Source organism: Bidens hawaiensis, unplaced genomic scaffold (assembly GCF_021521415.1).
Source record: "Bidens hawaiensis isolate Kalapana, Puna unplaced genomic scaffold, B.hawaiensis_p1.1 tig00013580_1, whole genome shotgun sequence".
NCBI lineage: Eukaryota > Viridiplantae > Streptophyta > Magnoliopsida > Asterales > Asteraceae > Bidens > Bidens hawaiensis.
Window position 1 is genome coordinate 80,780 of NW_027504997.1, and position 22,594 is coordinate 103,373.

At 40.9% G+C, this 22,594-nt stretch overlaps 1 pseudogene; it reads left to right on the top strand.

Annotated features, from left to right (window-relative positions):
- Positions 1–482: 482 nt before the first annotated feature.
- LOC143609774 (uncharacterized) lies at positions 483–20,352 on the top strand (annotated as a pseudogene).
- Positions 20,353–22,594: the final 2,242 nt, after the last annotated feature.

Here is a 22,594-nt window from a genome sequence, read left to right on the forward strand (position 1 = left end):
CCCCCTTATTATTCAGTTTGAAACTGATTAAAGCAAGCCAAACCAAAACATGAAAAAAAAAATCAAACCGAATTCTTATTTGATTATTTAGTTTCGGCTGTAGCCATAACTATATTAGAATATCGCTTATTCCGTAACCAATTATTGATCAAACGGTCAAATTCGGTAACTTCCAATACACAGCTACCGTTTTGACCAGGTATTTCCGTTCTAGGGAGAAATCTAATACCAGGTTTGTGCAGAAACCGGTTCCGATTCAGGTCCAAAACCGGGTATTGTCTATATGTCTAAATGTTAAATCCAGTTAATCAAATAACCCATTTAACCATTTAATAGATTTTAAGCCCAAACCTACTTTTACTTACATTAGGCCCAGCTATTCAAATCCCAGTTAAAATTTTATTATCCCCAAACTAAAACCCTAAATGACGAAAACTTGAATCAATTTCAAGGTTTTGCTGCAGTAATTGAATTGAGTTTCAATGAGGAAGCTTAAGTTCCATGAGAAGAACCTGCTGAAAAAAGTTAACTTTTTGGAACGGAAACGCGAATGCGGCCACCGTGAAGCTCACGTCATGCACCGGTACCATGCCACCGGCCGTGACGATTACAAAAAGTAACAATCTTTCATGTTGTTTTCACGACGCTTGTGATGCTTTTGACTAGCTTGTGTTTTTCTTTTCTTTTTCTGTCAGTCATCTTCATATCTTTGGAGACACTCCTCAACTGATGTCTTTCTTTACTTGATTTCTTATTGAACATTTTCATCGGCAAACTTAAAACAATAAGTCCAGGGTAACGTTTGTGACTGAAAATTTCTTGGAGTTAAAAAAGCTTGTCTTTATTTTGTTTGGTGATTTTAAACCTTTTAGTTTTTTACCTTTTTGCCGCCTCCTGATGGACCATCTTCAAGGCTTGCATCAACAACAACAGTTAAGCTTTGGCTTGGAACCTCTTCCTCTTCAGCACCCAGGCTTGTATCAACATTTACATTATCGTATTGGCCTATATTGTTCAGATCTGGGCCTTCATCTAGACGCCCACTTCCAAATGGTGTAGTAAGTGTAGAACATGCATACAACTCAGAAAGGTCTGCCGCAGTAAGTCTATCATAGATATTGAAAATGAAAACAATATTATCCTGATCTTGTTGGTTGGGACCGAAATTGATACCAACAACTTACTGGTTGTTTTCAGGGTCGAAATTTGTAATAGGAGGATCTTAGGTGTTGGAGGTCAACATGAGGCATAACCAACCCAAGCACAAGTGTTTTTCCCCTCACTCATTCCTCACGAGTAGACACTATGCAATCATTCGACCATACATATGGGCAGTTAGAGTGACTAACCATGATCGAGGGTGTCAAACCCAACAGTACTATTCATAGAATCCCTGACTAATACATAGCCAGTGGTTATAAATAAGACGATAAAGTGAATATCCCGAGCTCCAAACAGCAACTCGTGTAGGGCTGACAATTGGGTACCTGTTTAAGACACGATAAGACATGTTAGTAAAAAAAAGTAAGGTATGTCCTTTTTTTAAATAATTGAAACTAATAGGCTAGACTCTATCATTTTTCCCTTATTGGTACATGAAACTTAAAACTGTATTATAACCATGGCATATAAAATAAATAAACGAGTCGTATTCATGTTTGATACTTGTGTTAAACGCGTCATTTCTAACCTATTAAACCCGTTAAGACACGAATTTCCAGCCCTAAACTCATGTAAACATAAAGGTCTGGTCTTGTTTTTTAAATCATCATATATAAAACGAGTATGTGTATGTTTTTCCCCCAAGATATAAAACAATAAAACGAAAAAGGGGCCGCGAAACTCACCTAGGCCCCGGTGACTGATGATAACGATTATGAAAAGTCTTGATAGAATCCAACATGCGTGCGTCCTAAGACAATCATGGGCTCTTTCAAAGTTTGTACGACATATTTAACAGTTATGCTAGTTTATGTAATGTTCACCCAACACTTATACTTTCACGTGATTCGATTCGTTGGTGACATGATTATGTTTCCTTTAATTTTACACATTTATACTTGTGATAAATTTATCTTAATCTTAAATATATATAAACGACTTTAAAAGCTCTTTCGTTGGTTTCTACATTCTCTCAAGCCACCAGATTGCTTTATTTGTAAATGGAGGCTTCTCATGCATTTAACCCGAATTCACGGGTATGGGTCTCACCAAACCCAGATAACCCTTAAACGGGTTATAACATCTCATTATATTAAAAACTAATTTCACCAAATATTTGATATGAAAATTATATAAAATAGAGACATACTAAAAATTAATATCCAATTTTTTAAATATATTATTTATAATTAACAAAGAATTTTATAGTAAAAAAATAAGCGGGTCATGAGTCTCACCAAACTCAGATAGCTTTTAAACGGATTATAACAACTCATTTATTTGTGAAACTCTTTCATCATTAAACACTAAGTATATAATTAACTACCTTACAATAAATAAAATTGAATTAAAAAAATATATAAATATTATAAATGAAAAATAAAAACAACCCCTGTAATACGGAGGATAAAACCTAGTAGAATATATATCCATTATACTTCATAACATTTGGTGGTCCATTAACAAAGACAAAGCCTTTAAACATCATGGTTTGAAAGGGAAGGTTTTGGGTTGCATGTCCTAAAGACTACAAGGATTAAAAGAAACTCTTTGATAAATAAAAATGCATAAATAAATATAACTCGTATATTAATTTCTAACACTGTATTCTCGGGTTTAAAATACAAGAAAAAAAAATGATAAGATTGGATAGGAGAAGAAAGGAAAAAAAATTATATACTTAAAAGACATTCTTGAGTCAAAATAAAAGAAAAGAAAAGAAATTGTTAATTACATTATTGAGTTAGATATGAAGGAAAAGATAGGAAAAAAATTGTAACTTTACAATCATGTCCTCATTCTTAAGTTAGATAGGAAGGAAAAGATAAGTTAAATTAGTAATATTGTATATGGCTATAAATTTTCTTTCAGAATCAGACCATATTTGGCTGGAAAGTTTTGAAGGAAAAAAACCCTAATTTTTCTTTCCATTCTCTTTCTTTTCTTTCTAAACAAAAACTCAAGAATTAAAAAGAAAAAATTTTCTTATCTTTTTTTTTTCAAACCCTTAAATAAAAAACTAAAGAATGCATTGTAAATGATGCATTATTAGTTAGATAGGTGTTATGTTTATTTTAGGAGGGAAAAAATATATATACTTTTAACTCGTTCAACCATACGGAGCTCATTATTTATTGGTTAACTTATAGGAAGAGTGACATGAAGACATGAACGACCATGACATATAGATTGCTAGCAAGGTTAAACATCTTAAAACATGGTTGTTTAAAGTGCTTACAACTTTAACTCCTTGACGCGTATCCCCTTTTTTCTTGGCCAAGTATAGCAGCTCCAAAGACTCTAGTTCGCACAGCAAGTTTGCGGTAAAGTGAATGCCGATAACTATATTTATATCGAGCTTGTAAGGGTGTGTTTGTGGTGAAGTGAAGGTCAATAATGTAATGTGGTGAAGTGAAGGCCAATAACTATATTTATATCGAGCTAGTAAGGGTGTGTTTGGGTGAACTTTTCAATGTTGCTTATATGCTTTTCAAAAAGCAAATAAGCAAATAATTATGTTTAGGTATCATAAAATCACTTCTAGGTTTTGTTTTTTGTTGTGTGTTAAAAAGATGGTTTTCAGAATCAAGAAATCCAAGTCTTTTGTTTTACTTTTTGCTTTTCGCTTTTGGAATACTAAATTAAAAATGAGATTTTTACATATTTCTCCTTACTTAACACCATTAATTATATATTTCACCACACTTAAACAAGCAATTACATATTTCCCTTTTTCATATCAAATTACCAAGTTACATATATCTCTTACCATTAATAAATTAATTATAAAACAAAGTTATATTAGTAATTATAAACCCACATCATCAAATCATCTTCTCCAACCTACTTCCGGCAAGCTTCTGGCCATCTCATCACCTCCATAAATGACTGCCATCACTTTTTCCCTTTGAATCCCGCCGTCTCATGAACACTTTTTTTTATTATACTTGAGTTGTTTTTGTTGGTAATCTAAAACTTTTTTATATTGACTATTGATTAAAAAGTTCGATGTCGATTGGCTTATTAGTGTTTGATATGTTTGTCGTTACATCGATTTGGGTTGGATTGAACTTGATGAGATATGTAATTGATGCTTTAAGGAAGGGGATATGTGTAAATACTTATTTAATCATGTCATTAAGGTAAAACAGTTATTTAATTAGTTAATTTTAATGAAATGGAGAGATATGTAATATGTGTGGTTTAGGGAGGGAAAATATGTAATTGATTTTCAAGAGATAAGTAAATATATAATAAGGTAACTTAGCAAGGGAATATACATAAATGTTCTATTACAAATACCCACCATTCAATTATCTATAAATCCAATAAATACATAAGAATCATAAAGTATACACATAAAGTCCCTCTAAACCTATGTGTTTACTTTATGAATGGAGGGCTTGGATTGGTTTTAAAGTATCCAAGGGATGATGTTTATGGCTGCAAAAAAGTAAGAAATGTGTTTGTTATTTCAGACATCCGAACCGATTTGTGTGTGGTTTGGTGTTGGCTTCGGGGTAGAAGAGAATGAATCAAGGGGATTGTATCACTCGAGACAAAAAATAGGGGGTTCAAGTAGGGTCAGTGGGTTTTCTCACCTATAACTCTATGAGTGTGTTTTCTCCTGTGGATAGAATGAAGATAATCGGATGGATCGGTAACCTACAGTATCCAAATTAACCGTTCAAAAAAAATTTATCAATAGGTTCTAAGTCCATCTTACTTAAACTAGACTTGTCAAAAAAAATATATATTACACATTGTGAACATAATAATACTTTTTTTTATTACATGATCAACCTTCTATCAAGAGCCATTTTCATTTTCTTGAAAAGATATATCAAGTTTTCTCCAACAAACACATCTAAATCTTTTACCTGATCACGTTAAGATACATTATTCAACCAATGATAACACTAAGGGTATGTTTGGTTGGAGGTAATGAAATGATGTGGGAATGGAATGGGAGAATGAATGGAATGGACAAGGGAATGAAATGAATCATTACCATTCCTTTGTCTTGTTTGGTTAACATATAGAAATGAAATCAATTATTAATTTTTATTGTTTGGTATCCAAAAAAATTGTAGAAATGAAATAGAAATAATAAAAACACTCATATCTCAAAATACTTTTTAACCCAAAAAAAAAACCCTACAATGGCGACGGTGGTAGCTCCGGCGACGAAAATGGTGGCGGCGGTGGCGGTGGTGGTGGTGGTGTCTGCAGTTGGTGGTGGTGCCAATGGTAGTGGTGGTGGTTGTTGTTAGGTGGTAGTGTTGTTGAAAAAGTATGGTGAAGGAGGAATGGAATGAAAAAAAAGAAGGGGGGTGGGAAGGAATGGTTTTGATGGAATAGGATTCTATGTGTAATGGATGATTCCATTCCATTGAGTAACCAAACACCACTTTTTTCATTCTCACGTAATGAATCATTCCATTACTACTGTCATTCCTGCATACTAAACGCTACCTAACAATAGTTAAAGTTTTAGTGAATTGGTTGTACAGACGAGTATTTGGTACCGAGTACCAGTAGCAGTATTCTTACTGTTCAGATTATTTGGTATGGTATTTGATATCCACTTTTTTAAAAATTCAATACCAGCATTTTTGGTACTGGTACAAATTCGGTACTAGTACCATAAAGTGTCGAATTTCTGTAACAACTACTGATGCGGTACCGATATTCAAAAACTCGATACCTACATTTCAGAAATTTGGTACCAGTTTCAAATCGGTACCAATACTTTTGATTTGGAATCAAAATAGTACCGATCTCATTGTATAAGCTACAATTTCAGAAGTTACAATATTCCAAAGTTTTTTTCTTTCCTAAATGGTTATCACTAAACTGAAATTATATGTCAAATAAATCAACGTCTGTAATTAACACAGGCGATTTTAGCAATATAAATTATATAATAGAGATTTGACAACCCAGATTTTGTTTAGTGGTATGTAATTTAAAAGTAGAGTTTGAAAGTGTATGGGTCACCGTATAAAAATAATTTAATTAATAAGGAAAGTTAATAGAGACTAAAAATGTATAATATCGGGATGGGTACATTTTTTGGTTATGTAATTGAGTTATTATAGTTTTATATCTTTTTGAGATTTTTTTTTTTAAATTTGGATTAAGTTTGCAAATTAACATTCTTTGGGACAAAGTTGCAAATATAATCAAATCATATGAGCCATTTGTATAATTAACTTCATAATGGAGGAAAAAAGGCCCTCCCAGTCATTATGATGAAATAACATGTATTGGTACCAGTGAAAATACCAGAGAAAAAAAAAATCAAAAACATGAATAACAAATACATGTACCGGTTGTGTACAATGGGTACCGGTATTTGATATAAATTTTACAAAATAATGAGCAACCGAATCGCATGACCAAAACCCCCTAGTTTGTTTCATTCATCATTACATAACATACTCTTTTACAGAGGTATTCATTATTTGGTTTGAAATCAAATAAGTCAAAAAAAAAAAAAAAAAGGAAAAAGACAAAATCTTATTAAGTCATTTAGTTCGGGGCAAATAGTCCACTCGCTTTTCATCCCGATTTTCAGTTTCTCAAAATGTTAAATTTGGTATAGGTTTACAAATCAGGTTTTTTAAGAACTGGTTCCAGGTTCGGTCAACAAAGTCAAGGACCAGGTCGGTAGCAACCAGTTTTGTGTATGGTCGGGTTTTTGACCAGATTTTTATCCGGTTTGGACCGGGTAAAGATGAAACTGAATCTGGTGGTTCTAGTTTGGATCAACATCCGGAACTGGGTTTTATGCCAAGTCTAAGTTTCGATTAACCAAACATAACTTAAGATATATTCTAGGCCAACGTGTAATTACAAAACTAGCCCAGCCTAGCTCAGCCTAGCCTATTACAAAGTCCATTACAAATTTAATATGATTGTTTGAATCAGGTACTCAAGTTTGTGTAGAATGTCATTCTTGAGTTATGGGAATGAGGTCGGATATAAAGTTGATTGGTGTGTTTTTGTATTTTTAAAAGATGTTTTAGTTGGGCCGACATACTATGAAGTTACCGGTTATGGGCCGGGTAAACCAGTTTCTAATCCGGACCACATTAACAAAAAAACTGGTTTGAACCGGTCAGGTAATATACATCAGTTAATGCCGAAAACATCGGATATCGGTCAATGATCGATATCTGAGATATTGGTTATCGCAATGAGATATCCGTGGGATATCGGTAACTTTAATATCATGTAAAATTCATATATATAGCAATTTAACACTAATAATTCAGTATAGTCTCCAACCATTAACAAATTAACCTTTTGCAAATTGCAAAACACTAACAATCGTAGCAAGTAAGAATAGATTAAGACTTAAAACATTAACATTGAACACTAAAAGTTGATAATTAAGACTTAAAAAACTGATATCGATCAAGTATTAGTCCAATATCGTTGATATTATCGGTACTGATATATTGACTTATATATCGCCAAGGGACCGATAACCGATATATCACTGATATATCGGCGATATCGACTACATGGTATACCAGTTCATAGTCTCATTCACTAAAACCGGTTTCAGATCCGGTACAATTTATAAAATTTGCAACTAAAAAACACTGATATTCTTTAGCAAGAAATTGGATGGAAAGAAAGAAAAAGAAAGAAAAGGAAAAGGAGAATGAATGGAAACCTTTCTTTTATTAAGTAAACTCTATTAAAAAGGAGAAGACAAAATGGCAAAAAAACGTCATTTATGCTTGCTCGTTTTTTCAATAGACGTCCTTTAGCAAAAGAAATGGCAGAAAACATACTTCATGTTTCAAATCTCTTTCAAGTTACGTCCTTTGACACTAACCCGGTTAATTTTTCTCGTTAAATCTAAACATGTGCCAGGCACATGAGGGTAGTATTGTAACTTTACATATCATTTATTTAGTTAATATTTTAAAATAAAAGTGTTAAAAAAATCTTTATACCCATCCACCAGCTTCCATTTCCCTAGCCGCCACCTTCATTACCGTCACCAACCTTTGCCACATCCCAATTCATCCACCGCCAACCATAAGCATTCGCATCCACCATCTTCACCCCACATTGCCACCATCACCGGAGTTGCGGATATGTCATATATCAAGTTAAAACCATCCAGAGTTGCAGATCCATGGATTAAAAATCACATCGCTTACAAACTAATTCTTTAAAACCAACAGGAGTTGCAAATGCATACCTTGAGAAATGCTAATATTTTCACCACACCTTCACCGATCATTTTCTACTTTGGCTCATGAAAAGACATCAAAACAAGGGTTTCAATACATCTTACTCACAATTCTTGTAATTGTAAGTTCACGTCCCCAAACCCTAACCCCCAATTCCTAGGGTTTCGAAACAACGCGATTGCTTAAGCATCAAAAACTTGTTTTTCGACCTGGACTCGTCAGAAAACAGCGTGGAGCCACTCCATTTCTCTCGCATCGCCTGTTATTGTCATCATCTAAACACCCCGCTGTTGAATTTTGCCGGGATCGACCTTACAACCGAAGTCGTCGCGCGCTAGGGTTTGCGGCTGAAATCATCGTCGACGTCCTTTATACACCAAAAGTCTAAACGATAAATAGGTGGTTGATGGTTCGGGCTATGGTGTTTTAGGGTTAGGGAATGATGGCCAGATCTTGAAGATGGAAGATGAGAAAAGAGAAAGAGAGGGGTTGACTGGATTTTAATTTAAAATATATATTAAAGAAATAAATGATATGTAAAGTTACAATTACTACTCTCACGTGCATGACACATGTTTAGATTTAACGAGAAAAATTAACTGGGTTAGTGTCAAAGGACGTAACTTGAAAGGGATTTGAAACATGAAATATGTTTTCTGCCATTTCTTTTGCTAAAGGACGTCTATGAAAAAAAGGAGCAAATATAGAGGATGTCTTTTACCATTTTGTCAAAGGAGAATGAATGGAAACCTTTATTTTATTAAGTAAACTCTATTAACACAATGTAAATATTAAATTCGGTTAATCCATTAAAACCGATTACGAGAGTTTAGCCCAAGCCCACTTCTACTTCTATTTATAAACCCCAACCAAAACCCTAATTCAAGAAAACTTTAAAAGATCGATGAAGAAACACTAGTTGACCCCGGGCAGATTACGGATAATCTGGGGGTTAAATAGATGTTTCCCACGAGGGGTTATGCCCGGCAAAGATGGTTCTTCTAGTGACCTGCAAAACAGACACCGTGAGCTCGTCACTGAGAAGGGGGGGTACCTCCTTGTGACCACCCTCCGGCGTGAGAATCAGACTAGATTGCTCTTGAATATAAGTGTATATTAAGAGATTGCTAGAGAAGATAAGATGTGATAAGGTAATGTAATGTGTCCATACCATTCCAAGGTGTTGGAGTATTTATAGCCGAATGTAGGTTTCCAAGAAGGTACAGCCGGCTGAATAGTATTCCTGTTCTGCCAACTGTGGGCTACGCACATGTCATGCTGGTAGTTGGTGGGTAGGCAGCGGCTGATAGTGACCAGGCCAGCTGTGTACTATTCTTTTCCACCAACTGCAGGCTATGCACGTGCTACGACAGGTTGGTGAGTAGGCAGCGGCTAATAGTGACAGGGGTTGGTGAGTAGGCAGCGGCTGATAGTGACCAGGCCGGCTGTGTACTATTCCTTTGTCACAGTGAGCTGTCGCTGCTTTGGTCAGACCTTTTGTCCATACCTCGTCAGGTACAGTACAAAAGGTCCTCCAGTAGCGTACGGACTGGCTCATTTGGGCGGGAGTATTCCCGGCTTTGGGCGGGAGTGTTCCCGGCTTGCTCACTCCTTCTTCAGGTGACATTACTGAATTATTTAAGAGTTAAGTGCCTTGTGCGTGTAGCCTTGCTGCGCGGGTAGCCTTCCCTGATGGCTAGTATCCGTTACTGCGGGAACAGGCGGAGTACGTCGACCATTGGGAGGCTTTTCCTGCGGGAACAGCTTGCGTACTGCGCGTAAGGACGTCACGTCTCTGAGCATGGTGGGTCCTGCGTATCCAGTTGGTTTCTGCGCAGACGTCTCTCTTCAAGGTGAGTCTTGCGAGTTTAGCCTTTGCGCAGACGTCCCTGTTGAAGGTGAGTCTTGCGGTTTCAACTGCGCAGACATCCCTCTTTGAGGTGAGTCTTGCGGGTCCAACTGGGCTCTGCTGGGACCTACCTCTTCAAGTCCCCCCAGTCCAATGTTCTTCTCATGAATTGTTAATAAGTGAGGTGAACTTTTGGACTTAAGCATAGGGTTTTGAAAAGGGTTTAGTTTTAAGGTTTTCCATGGGGATTCTTCCCGCGGAAGTCCTAATGTCACATGTAGAAATTCCCGACTTTTCTGCTTGATCTTTGGGTATGATGCGGGTAGGTCTGTAACCTCCTCGCAAGTCAGGAGCGTTGAGTTCCACTTGTGTAGATTCTCCATGAGGTTTTGGTAGTTTTGAACATAATGATCAATTATGTTTAAACAACCAATTCCATCTTGGAGCTTCAAACAATCTAGTTCTCGACGTTCCCGCTATGCGGGGATGTTATTCCCGTTTCCGCAAGCATGGCCAAGAAGATCCTTTTTGGTTTCAATTCCCTGCGGAGTGCTAGGTATGTGAAGGGTTTCGCCTTGACACTGTACCCGCACTCGTCTTATAGTTACTTTACTTCCAAGGTATTCCTGGCTTCAATTCCCTGCGGGTGCTAAGTATGTGAAGGGTTTTGCCTTGACACTGTACCCGCACCCGTCTTATAGTTACTTGGTTGCCGAGGTATTCTTGGCTTCAATTCCCTGCAGGTGCTAAGTATGTGAAGGGTTTTGCCTTAACACTGTACTCGCACCTGTCTTATAGTTACTTGGTTGCCAAGGTAAGGGGTATAGTCCCGCTTACTTTTGAATCTTTTTTGAATCTTTTTGAAATTTGAAGAGTTGGTGAAAGGATAAGAACAGTCCAAACTGTTGAAACGTCGTCCGACGGTTTCTTCTGACAGTGTCAGGACGTGCAGGAAGTTATGGCGACGTGACAGTATATGGTCATTCGAGACGCTTTTTCAGGCGCGTGGGCGCGAGTTTTCGGGCGCGTGGCCGCGAAGTTTACGGCACGCGTCCTGTCAACAGTTGTTGCCAGCTTGCATATTCCACGTGTCATAGTTTCATTGCACCTGCGTTTTCCTATCTCTTCCGCATTAAATTCATCGCATTCATTGCGATGAGTATATAAAGGGAGGAGAGGTTGCATCTCAACTCACAGTTTCACCTCTCTTCTTCTTCTAAACGATTTCCTGCGTGACGTAACATTGTTTCTATGGTTTTACGCTTCCGCACTTATTTTCATTTAAACGTTTTTATGGTTTGATTATAACTAATGATTCCGATCCTGTTAGTTCACACCCTCTGACGGTAAAACTCCGTTAGTGGATTTTGAGGGTGTGACACCTTCACGCCTTCAACTATGAGGAGGCGGAATGGTTCTCCAAGATTTCCCGGGTCCAGTCTCCGGTTTACCGCTTTGCGGAGTCCGGGATGGTGATGCTCGGGATGAGCCGGGTGTGGAAAGATGCTGGGGCGGAGGCGCCACAGATTCCTATTGTCCTCGAATACGGTTTGAACTCTGTCCCTTACGGTATGGTTCATATCTTCTTGCTGATTTAGGGTTTTCCCGCTAAACTGTTTCTTTTTATTTTCAGAGGGAAACGACCTGCAATCGCTCCTGCATCCGCGGGAAGCTGATGGTCTGGCTCGGATGGGTACCCGTGCTCTTGATGAGAACGAGTTGCCCATCTTGAAGCAAACGGCGGATCGGTTTGTGGAGGTCTACCCGCTAGGCCACGAGATTTTGAGTGCCACGCGGCCAGGTAAGGAACTTTTTAACCCCCGCCCTCTCCATGCTTAAACCTCTGCTGGAGTTCCTCTAATCTTGTCATCTTCTGATAAGGAATCCGCAGATGGTCCTTTCTTGGTGAGGAAGAAGAAGGCTGCTGGCGCAAAGTGCAAGGCGAAGGTTGCCTCTACTGCCGATCCGGTGAATCGGTCTGACTCAGAGACCGAAAGCGAAGAGGTGGCGGGGAATCCTGGTGGTGATGAGACAACAGTCTCGGAGGTTGAGACAGCTGCCACTGCCGCGCGACCAAGTTCTACGACGGTGACCGGCGTGAAGAGGCCGGCTCCGTCGGGTTCGTCCCCGCTGGTCAGAACCTTCAAGTTGAAGAGAACTCGTAAGTATAAATTAATCTTACTCGCAATTTCTTTCCGCCATTGTTTTTAATATCTTGTCTTCATGCAGGCATGGATGCTACCGCATTCCAAGGTGATGCGGGGAGGAGCAGCTCTGGACCCATGACGGTAGGTTTGGTCAACCTACCCGAGGCGATGACCTAGGCTGCTGCGCCTGTTTGCAGCATTGGTTCAGTTGCTCATCCAATTGAGGCAACTGTTCCAATTGTGACGTCTCCGCCGGCTGTCAGTGCCATATTCACTGCGTCCTTCACTGAGCCGGCGGTGAGTTTTTCTGCGGGTTCCTTCGCAGCGGCGGCCACGGTTATGAGTTCACCTCCAGTGAGTTCACCACCGGTGGTCTCTACCGCGGCGGCTTCAACCGTGCCTCCGGCACCGGCGACTACTTTGCCCCCGGCCGGTTCAGCAGGTATGTTTGGGGCTTCTAGCTAATCTCTGCCTCCTTCCCACCTGCCTGACCTCTTGGATGGATATCCGTTAGGTTCAGGTGATGGGTTCGGCGGCTACCGGCCTGTTGTCGACCCTACAGGTGCGTAGGATTATTTTGGCCTTTTTATATATATATTTTTTTATATCATCTTTTCCCAACTGCTTTTTGTTTTTGCAGTGTCGGATTCGAATGAGGTGTTTGTTCCGCGGTGGAACATCCGCCGGGGAACCACCCTTCGGACGGCTGTGGATTGTGTCGAGTGGGCGCGCCACGCCGCCCCCAGTGGTGCACTGGGAGAAGCTATGTCGAGCTACCAAGAGGGTAGGCTGACAAACGAGCTTCGAATTCTCCTTGCCCGGATGCAGCCGCGCGTCGAGCTTCTTTGTCGTGAAAACGACAAGTTAAAGGTGGCTCGTATCCAAGAAGTAGCTCAGGCGCGGGCTATCCGGGAGGAGAACAGGAGACTCTCCGCCGTTGCTGCGGAGAAGGAGAAGGCCTTCAAGGCCCTCGAGGTTGAAGTTCAGGCCCGTCTCGAGGCCCGTTCCAAGGCTACCCAAGCTGTTAATGAACAGCTTCGGTTGGCTAAGGAAACTGCACAGAACGCAACTGAGAGGGCCACCAAGGCTGAAGTTGTTGCTGAGCCTCTACGCGCTGAGAATGAGGAGCTTAAAGCCAAATTAGAGAGGCTCCAGCAGGCTCATGATGCCTTGGCCATGGAAGATGCCAAGAAGCTCCAAGAGATCTTGGACCAGAGGGGGGTGCTTGACCACACTGAGCGTAAGCTAAAGGGCGTCGAAGAGGCTGCAGCCAAAGATGTGTTGCTTGCCAACCTTACAAAGAACGAAGCCGAACGCGCCCGTAATGAAGCTCAAGCTGCCCTCCAGGAGGCTCTGGTTACCAAGGAATGGCTTCTACGAGAAGCGTTGTCGCAGGTATGCATAGCTTCATAATATCTTTACGCTTTTCTTTGTACTTAGAAAAGGTTTTGATACTTGTATTTTTGTTTTGTAGGTTGTGCATCGGGTCTTCACGGACGCATCATATGACGATGCCATGAGCGCAGCCCTCAACGCTTCTCATGAGGATGGGGAAAAGGCTGGCTTCCTGCTTGATCTAGGGTTCGTTGAGAAGGGCATCCCGCCTTCCAACTTCCCTTTATATGATGTGGATACTGAAGCTGTATATGACCAAGCAGTGAATCAGTATGCCGCCTTCCCGCACCCGGTGGTGGAGAAGGTGAACGAAGTTGCTGCTGCTGATGATGGGCTAACCATTCTCAAGACCTTCCTTGAACCGCCACAGCCAACTGATAGTGCGGGTACAAGTGGGTTTGGAGGGAGTGGCCCTGAAGCTTGATCTTTTAAATCCTTTCCCACTGTTAGGATAGATTTACGTCTTTGTATAGATTTATATTCTTGTAGGCGGGTAGATACCCGGCCATTCTTGTAACAGTTGAATTTTTATGGAATATAAATCTTTTGTGCGGGTAGGACCGTCACTCTTGCTTTATAAACGTTATACGACTTGCTCATGCATATTATAGTTTAATTTGGCACTTGTTTTGCCGCATAAACAATATATGTTCCGCTTGTGCATACTTTAGTTTAACTTAGCAATTTCTTAAGTACTTTGGATAAGTTAACCTTTCAACGTGGCAGATAATAGGTTAAAGTTTTGCTTCCTCTTTCGTGATTGTGCGGGTAAGACCGTCACTTTCACTTAGTAGGATGGCTAAACTTTACCTATATCTGACCTGCGTGGAGGTTTTCCTCATTTTTTCCTTAAGAGATTTTCTAAGTGTTCTGAATAAGTTAACCTTTCGACGCGCGATTGTCAATAGGTTAATGTTCAGTTTCCTCTATCATGATTGTGCGGGTAAGACCGTCACTTGCATTTAGTAGGATGACCAAACTTTACCTATGACTGACCTGCGTGAAGGTTTTCCTTATCTTTTCCTTAGAAATTCTTGCCGTTTTTTGTGTTTATGCGGGTTTTGCCGCCTTCCACACGCAACGACTTTTCACACTTATTTATGCGGTGAATACCGGCATATCAGTGTTTTGAATAAATTAACCGTTCGACGCGCGGTTGTCAATAGGTTAGTTCGGTTTCCTCTATCATGATTTGTGCGGGTAGGACCGGCACTTTCATTTAGTGGGATGACCCAACTTTACCTATAACTGACCTGCGTGAAGGTTGGCCGTTTTTTGTGTTTATGCTGGTTTTGCCGCCTTCCACACGCGACTTCTTCACACTTATTTATGCGGTGAAGACCGGCATATCAGTGTTTTGGATAAGTTAACCGTTTGACGCGCGGTTGTCAATAGGTTAACGTTCAGTTTCCTCTATGATGATTGTGCGGGTAGGACCGGCACTTTCATTTAGTGGGATGACCGAACTTCACCTATGACTGACCTGCGTGAAGGTTTGCCGTTTTTTGTGTTTATGCGGGTTTTGCCGCCTTCCACACGCAACGACTTACTTCCCCACTTATGTATGCGGTGAAGACCGGCATATCAGTGTGGAAAGTTCATAAGTATAAAGGTAAGATTATCAGCGTCAATGTGATAAGGAGAATCATTTCCATTAGAAGTGGCTATGGGCCTTTTCTTTACAAGTTTGGAATTGATCTACATGCAGACTGTGTAATTGAGCTCCCTTCCATGTTGTTGGGATGGGAGTGCCATCGAGCCGATATGCACCTGGTTCGGGATCTCGTTGTTTACGCAGTATGTAGTCTCCAACATTGAAGCTGCAGTTTCCTTCATGTATTCCCCAACCGGGGTTCTACACGCGTTGGCCTGCTCAGCATCCTTTACGCCACGAGGTGTGCGAGTTCTCCATCTCTGACGAATGTCTCGATGATGTCTTTCAAGTCTATGCATTCGTCGGTGTTGTGGCCTTTTGTCCTGTGGAAGTCACAGAATTTGCTCTGATCAGCGTTGTGACGCTCTCGGATTATTGGAGCCTTTGGCCATGGGAGCCTCTCGGTGTCGAAAATCTCGGTGACGCTTTTGGTGAGCGGCGTCCACCGGGGGTTCCGGTTCGACGACTGCCTGTTGTCCTTTCCGCCTAACCGAGGGTGCGAGTCGGATGAGGTGTCGAAGTTTACCCTTGACTGCCAAATACCTAGCTTCCTCTTTTTGTTTAGTCGGGCGGTAAGGACGTTATTTTCTCTTGTTTTCTGGGTGTAGAGGTTTGTGCTCTGGGGAAGATCTCTACCCAGTTGCTTTTCCGTTTCCGCGAAGCGTTTAGCTGCTGTCATGATGGCATCCCATGTGGATGGCATGCCATCTTTACCCGTTAAGGTGCGGATGAGCTCTGGGTCTTTCGCGCCCTGAATGAAAGCAGCGCGAACAAGATCTTCGCTAATATTGCCTAGACTTAGCTTCTTTGAGTTGAAACGAGTGATGAAGTCTAGTAAAGACTCATCTTCCTCTCGGATGCAGGTGAGGATTGTCCATTGCTCTTCAGTGTACTTTCTTTGTTGACTGAAGTGTTGGCTGAACTTCTGTTGGAAGTCTGCCCAATCATAGATGTGGTGGACCGGTAGACGGTCAAACCACGCTCTGGCTGCTCCAACCAGCGTCATTTGGAACATATAACACCACGTGGGTTCCGTCCAGTTGCTGACGGTTGCCTCCGCTATGAATCTGTTCAAATGATCGTCTGGGTCGGATATACCATCATAAGTGCCGATGTTGGACATCTGTTTGGCACTTCTCGGGGCGATTGCTTCCGCAATGTCCCTTGCAAACTTGGACGTTCCCGCATTTGCAGCAGTTGGTCTAAAGGTTTTGGAGAAGTCGCGTGGGTTCCTCCCCGCGTTCCTTGGTTTGAAGGTGACTCCGAAATTCCTTCTTGGTTGGAAGTCCGTTTCCTTACGCTTCCCTTTCGCCCTATGGCGAGGGTTTGCGTCGGTGTCGGATTCCTCCGAGTACTCGCACTCACTACTCATGTTGAGCTGTTGAGTGCTCCAAATTCGTCAGCCTGTTGGATGGAACGTAGGCGTTCGTCCAACTCAGCTTGGAATTCCTTCTGACGTGCTTCCGCCCACGCTTTAACTTGTTCAAGTGTTTGGCGGGGGAGCCTCGTCTGTTGTCTTTCCACCTGGGTATCAATGAATCCCAGGGGATGATTGTTTACTGCACTTGCTCCGGCTTGGGTAACCGGGGTAGTGTTCGTAAAATTTACTGCACTTACCCCGGCTTGAGTAACCGGGGTAGTGTTCGTAAAATTTGTGTACTCGCCGGTGTTCCTCCCAGTAGCTGGGGTTGTGATTTCCGGGGTTTCCTGGTCACTCTCTGGCCCTGGGACCGGAGTAACGTTAACCATCTTTTCGGAGGTTTTGAAAAAGCTGAGAAAATTAGTTCTAGCTTTTATGCACGGATGGCGCCAATGAAGAAACACTAATTGACCCCGGGCAGATTACGGATAATCTGGGGGTTAAATAGATGTTTCCTACGAGGGGTTATGCCCGGCAAAGATGGTTCTTCTAGTGACCTCCAAAACAGACACCGTGAGCTCGTCACTGAGAAGGGGGGTACCTCCTTGTGACCACCCTCCGGCGTGAGAATCAGACTAGATTGCTCTTGAATATAAGTGTATATTAAGAGATTGCTAGAGAAGATAAGATGTGATAAGGTAATGTAATGTGTCCATACCATTCCAAGGTGTTGGAGTATTTATAGCCGAAGGTAGGTTTCCAAGAAGGTACAGCCGGCTGAATAGTATTCCTGTTCTGCCAACTGTGGGCTACGCACATGCCATGCTGGTAGTTGGTGGGTAGGCAGCGGCTGATAGTGACCAGGCCAGCTGTGTACTATTCTTTTCCACCAACTGCAGGCTATGCACGTGCTACGACAGGTTGGTGAGTAGGCAGCGGCTAATAGTGACAGGGGTTGGTGAGTAGGCAGCGGCTGATAGTGACCAGGCCGGCTGTGTACTATTCCTTTGTCACAGTGAGCTTTCGCTGCTTTGGTCAGACCTTTTGTCCATACCTCGTCAGGTACAGTACAAAAGGTCCTCCAGTAGCGTACGGACTGGCTCATTTGGGCGGGAGTATTCCCGGCTTTGGGCGGGAGTGTTCCCGGCTTGCTCACTCCTTCTTCAGGTGACATTACTGAATTATTTAAGAGTTAAGTGCCTTGTGCGTGTAGCCTTGCTGCGCGGGTAGCCTTCCCTGATGGCTAGTATCCGTTACTGCGGGAACAGGCGGAGTACGTCGACCATTGGGAGGCTTTTCCTGCGGGAACAGCTTGCGTACTGCGCGTAAGGACGTCACGTCTCTGAGCATGGTGGGTCCTGCGGATCCAGTTGGTTTCTGCGCAGACGTCTCTCTTCAAGGTGAGTCTTGCGAGTTTAGCCTTTGCGCAGACGTCCCTGTTGAAGGTGAGTCTTGCGGTTTCAACTGCGCAGACGTCCCTCTTTGAGGTGAGTCTTGCGGGTCCAACTGGGCTCTGCTGGGACCTACCTCTTCAATCGATTTTAGGGTTTTGCTGCTAATCGAAGATGAGGAAATTGAAGTTTCATGAGAAGAAGCTTTTAAAAAGGTCAACTTTCTCGAATGGCCACGCGAAGGCGGCCACCGTGAAGCCCACGTCATGCACCGTTACCACGTAACGTGGTCCACGTTACCGGCCGTGACGACTACAAAAAGTAACAATTTTTATATGCTAATTATAATATCAACTTGTTGCGTTTTGTTAATTCACGCTTACTAATGATAATAATAATGATAATGATAATGATAATTAAATTAACATGTGTGTGGTTTGAATTAGGTACTCGGGTTTGTGCAGAATGGCTCAGAAGTTGGTTAATATTCTGAAGCAGATGGAACCGACAGACCCGTATCGAATCGAGATGACCGATCCGCTTCTTGAGAAGCTGTGAGTTTGTTGTTGTGTTTGTTAATTTGTTACAAGTTGAATGAGTAATTAGTTAATGGTTGTTAGCATTTGTTGATTATTGGATTGTGTTATTTAGTTTTGGTACCCTTGATTAGGATGTTCACGGGCCGGTTTCAGGATCAAACGGGAACAAAATCTGAGCTTTTGGTTTCTGGGTCTTTTGAAAACTGTTCGGTTTCGGTTTTATGGGTTAGGTTCGGTTTCGGTTTTACTAGTTCGGCTTGCAAATTTTGGGCCAAAAATAGCCAAAATAGTGAATTTGTTACAAGTTGAATGACTAGGGAGTTACTAGGCTAATAGTTTACATGTATAGATTATTGATTGTGTTATTTAGTTTTGTTGCCCTTGATTAGGATGTGCACAGGTCAGTTTTGGGATCGAACTGAATCAAAATCTGAATCTTCGGTTTTGGGTTTTTGAAAACTGTTTGGTTTTTGGTTTTATGGGTTTATGCTTTTCACAATGGGGTTGGGTCGGTTTCGGTTTCTTTGGTTTTACTAGTGAGTAATAATTTGTAGTTAACATGTGTAGATTATTGACTTTTGTTCTTTCAGTTTGTTACTCTTGAATAGGATGTAGGATGTACAGTTTTTGGCTCAAACCGAACCAAAATCTGAACTTATTGTTTTTGGATTTTTGAAAATGGTTTGGTTTCAGTTTTTTGGTTTTACTAGTTAGGCACTTAGGCTTGCAAATTTTGGGCCAAAAATATTTAAAATAGTGAATTATGGTTAAATATGTTAGGCACTTGTTATTTATTATAATATTATTTAAAATTATTTTTTTTCTGTTTGGCTTTCAGTAAGCCTAAACCGAAACAAAAAAATCAGTTTTTTGAAATGAAATAAAATCAGACCTTCAGTTTTTTATTGGAGTCAGTTGCGGTACAGTTTTTCTTTATTGGATTCGTCTTTCTTTTTTCGGTTTGGTTTCCGGTTTATGGTTGACGCAAAACCGATGCTAAATTGAAAAAGTGGATTTTTATAAAACATAAAACCAAAACGCCTATTTTTATTGGGTGTAGTTATTTTTGTTTGGTTTTTATTGGATTTGGTTAATCGTCGGTTCGTTTTTTACTGGATTCAGTTATTCGGCGGCTCGGTTTATTCTGTTTCGTGTAAACACTTGCGAGTGCTTCGAAAGTGTTCTTCTAATTGCATTCATTAAACCTGTGTTAATGCAGGTACAACATGGGTGTGATACCGTCTCAAAAAAGCTTAGCTTTGTGCGACCGCTTATCAGTTTCATCTTTTTGCCGGTAAGAAAGACGCAGTCTTTAAAAAAAATTAATAATCTTGCTTTTTATTCATGCTAACAATAATTGATATTATGATGATCTTAGGCGACGTCTTGCAACGGTATTGGTGAGGCTGAAGTTTGCCGAACACTTGAAGGAAGCTGTGACATATATAGAACAAGGACATGTCCGTGTGGGCCCGGAAACAGTAACCGACCCGGCATTTCTAGTAACAAAGATTTTATCACATGGGTTGATACATCCAAGATTAAGAGAAAAGTCATGGTGTATAATGACAAGCTCGATGATTATGATGCAATGGCGTAAGACAAATCCGAACCCTGATGAAAGTCTAATACGAAGGTACCAAAAGGCGCTTACTTGTCACTATATGTCAAGGATATTAGTTGTGTTGTCGGTTTTTGCTTATTCGTATCCTAAGGTGACGTGTTTTATTGTTAGTTGAAAGTTAATCGCTTGGTTTATTGTTTACTTTGCACATTTTCTATGAGACCATTGGTTACGATACGTTTGTCGTCATGGTACGTTTTTGTCTTTGGGCGCAAACACAGGTTACATGTAAGCTATAACTTTGTATTACCTGACTCGTCTGCATGCTTACACAACAACACTAAAGTACTATTCGTAGCGAATGAGTGCTCTACTCGCTTTGACTCATGAGGGCTTGGGCTCGGGATTGGCTTGTTTCTTTAGTTTAAAAAACACACATGAACTCGAGCCTATACACACTCCTCAGGGCAGACGTTGACCTTTTGCCTTCACAATCCTGTCAAACTTGGATCATTTCAATAAGAATATAAACGATAGGAGTTAAATTATGTGTGTTGATTAACATATAGGTAACTAATCATTGTTGTACGTGTTTTAACCGACGATGTTACATATTTACTTTTACTTATATATAGTGATTTTTCCGCCAAAACAGGTACAAAATGATTATATAGTTTGTTGGGGTTATCGCTTCCTCTTTTTTTTACCCGGTACAAACGACAAAAAGTCATGATGCTTCTTCAACGCATCATCCATGTGCCTTTCTTGTTTATTTCTTTCGCAAAAGACACACTGCTCTTCTCCATCAGAAACATCAAGGCGGCTGACGGTGTCGGAAGGCCCAGTATGTCCTGAAGCCAAAAAAAGTGCTCTTGGGATGTACTATAAAATTTCAGCTTCCTCGCTTTAGCCACCGCCACCTTATCCGGAGTGCCTTCCGGCCTTAGGCCTGGGCTGGCATTAGAGGTGCACAAATCGGTTTTTTTGAAAAAACCGGTTCGGTTATTAACCGGACCGGTTTTTTTTATCCAGAAAAAAACCGGTTCGGTTAATAACCGGACCGGTTATTAACCGGTTTTTGTCAATGAAAACTCAAACCGGCCAAACCGGTTTGGACCGGTTTAGAAACCGGTTAGAACCGGTTATTAAACCGGTTTTTTTACAACCGGTTTTTAATAACCGGTCTAACCGGTTAACCGGTTTTATTTTTTTTTTTTTTTTTTTTTTTTTTTTTTTTTTTTGCTTTAGGGTTTAGGGTTTAGGGTTTCGTTGTTAGCATTCTTTGCTTGGAAGATTAAAAACACATAACTTTCATTTATAGCTTTTACATTAAAAATACAAACATTAAATCGTTATCGCATATTCGTAACTCAAAAATACAAACATTAAAGAATGCTTAGACACGATTACATTAACAAGTTGATGTTTGTTACTCATTTTCTTCGCTACCCGATCCCGAGCTATTCCTTAGGTAATCGTCGTACGCGGCTTCTTCATCGGTCATTGGTTGAGTGTGTCCTTGATTGACCTCGTCTTCATACAAGGCCGCCTCATACTCCATTTCCCCCTCGAGTGAGCGTTGATGTTGTGCCCTATCTAAAGAGTCCAAGTAATCCTTGTAGCAAATCGACATCTCTACAGCTGGTGGAGTGAGTCGAGTCCTCCTAATCGATATAACCCTGCCAGAAACAGAAAAAGCAGACTCCGAAGCTACCGTGGAAGCTTGGACCGTTAGTAAATCTTTGGCCATGGCGGCGAGGATCGGAAACTCATCCTCCTTACCTCTCCACCAAGCCAGCAAATCAAGACTTCTAAATTCATCCGGAGTCATGTGTTTCACAAAGTTGGTACCACCATACCTTCCAAGTTCACTGCTTGGGGTGTTTACCCTTTGACGTTTACCGGCGTCTTCCCAAATCATGTAGTACATCCCCATTTCAAGGTCGGTTTGGGATTGGGATTGGGCAACAGCTCTTAACGAGTCATGAATTTGGGAAGACGACCCGTGTTTTGTAAGGTAAACATCATACATGTTTGCCAAGGTGGTGTTGAAAGCATTCTTTAAAGTTTGGTTATAATGGGGGTTTTGATCGTCGTTTAACTCTAGCTCATCACAAATTTTTTCTATTAAAGCTTCAACACCACCAACATTGATGCAAGGGTTTAACGCAGCCGCACAGGTCAAAACAGCGGGTAGTTGTTGAAAATATTTTCTAAATTTTTCTTTCATTTTTGCACCCATATCAAAATAAGGTGCACCCCTACAATGAATTTCAGTCAACTTTGTGCACATGACAGCAATTTTTGGTAAAGCAAT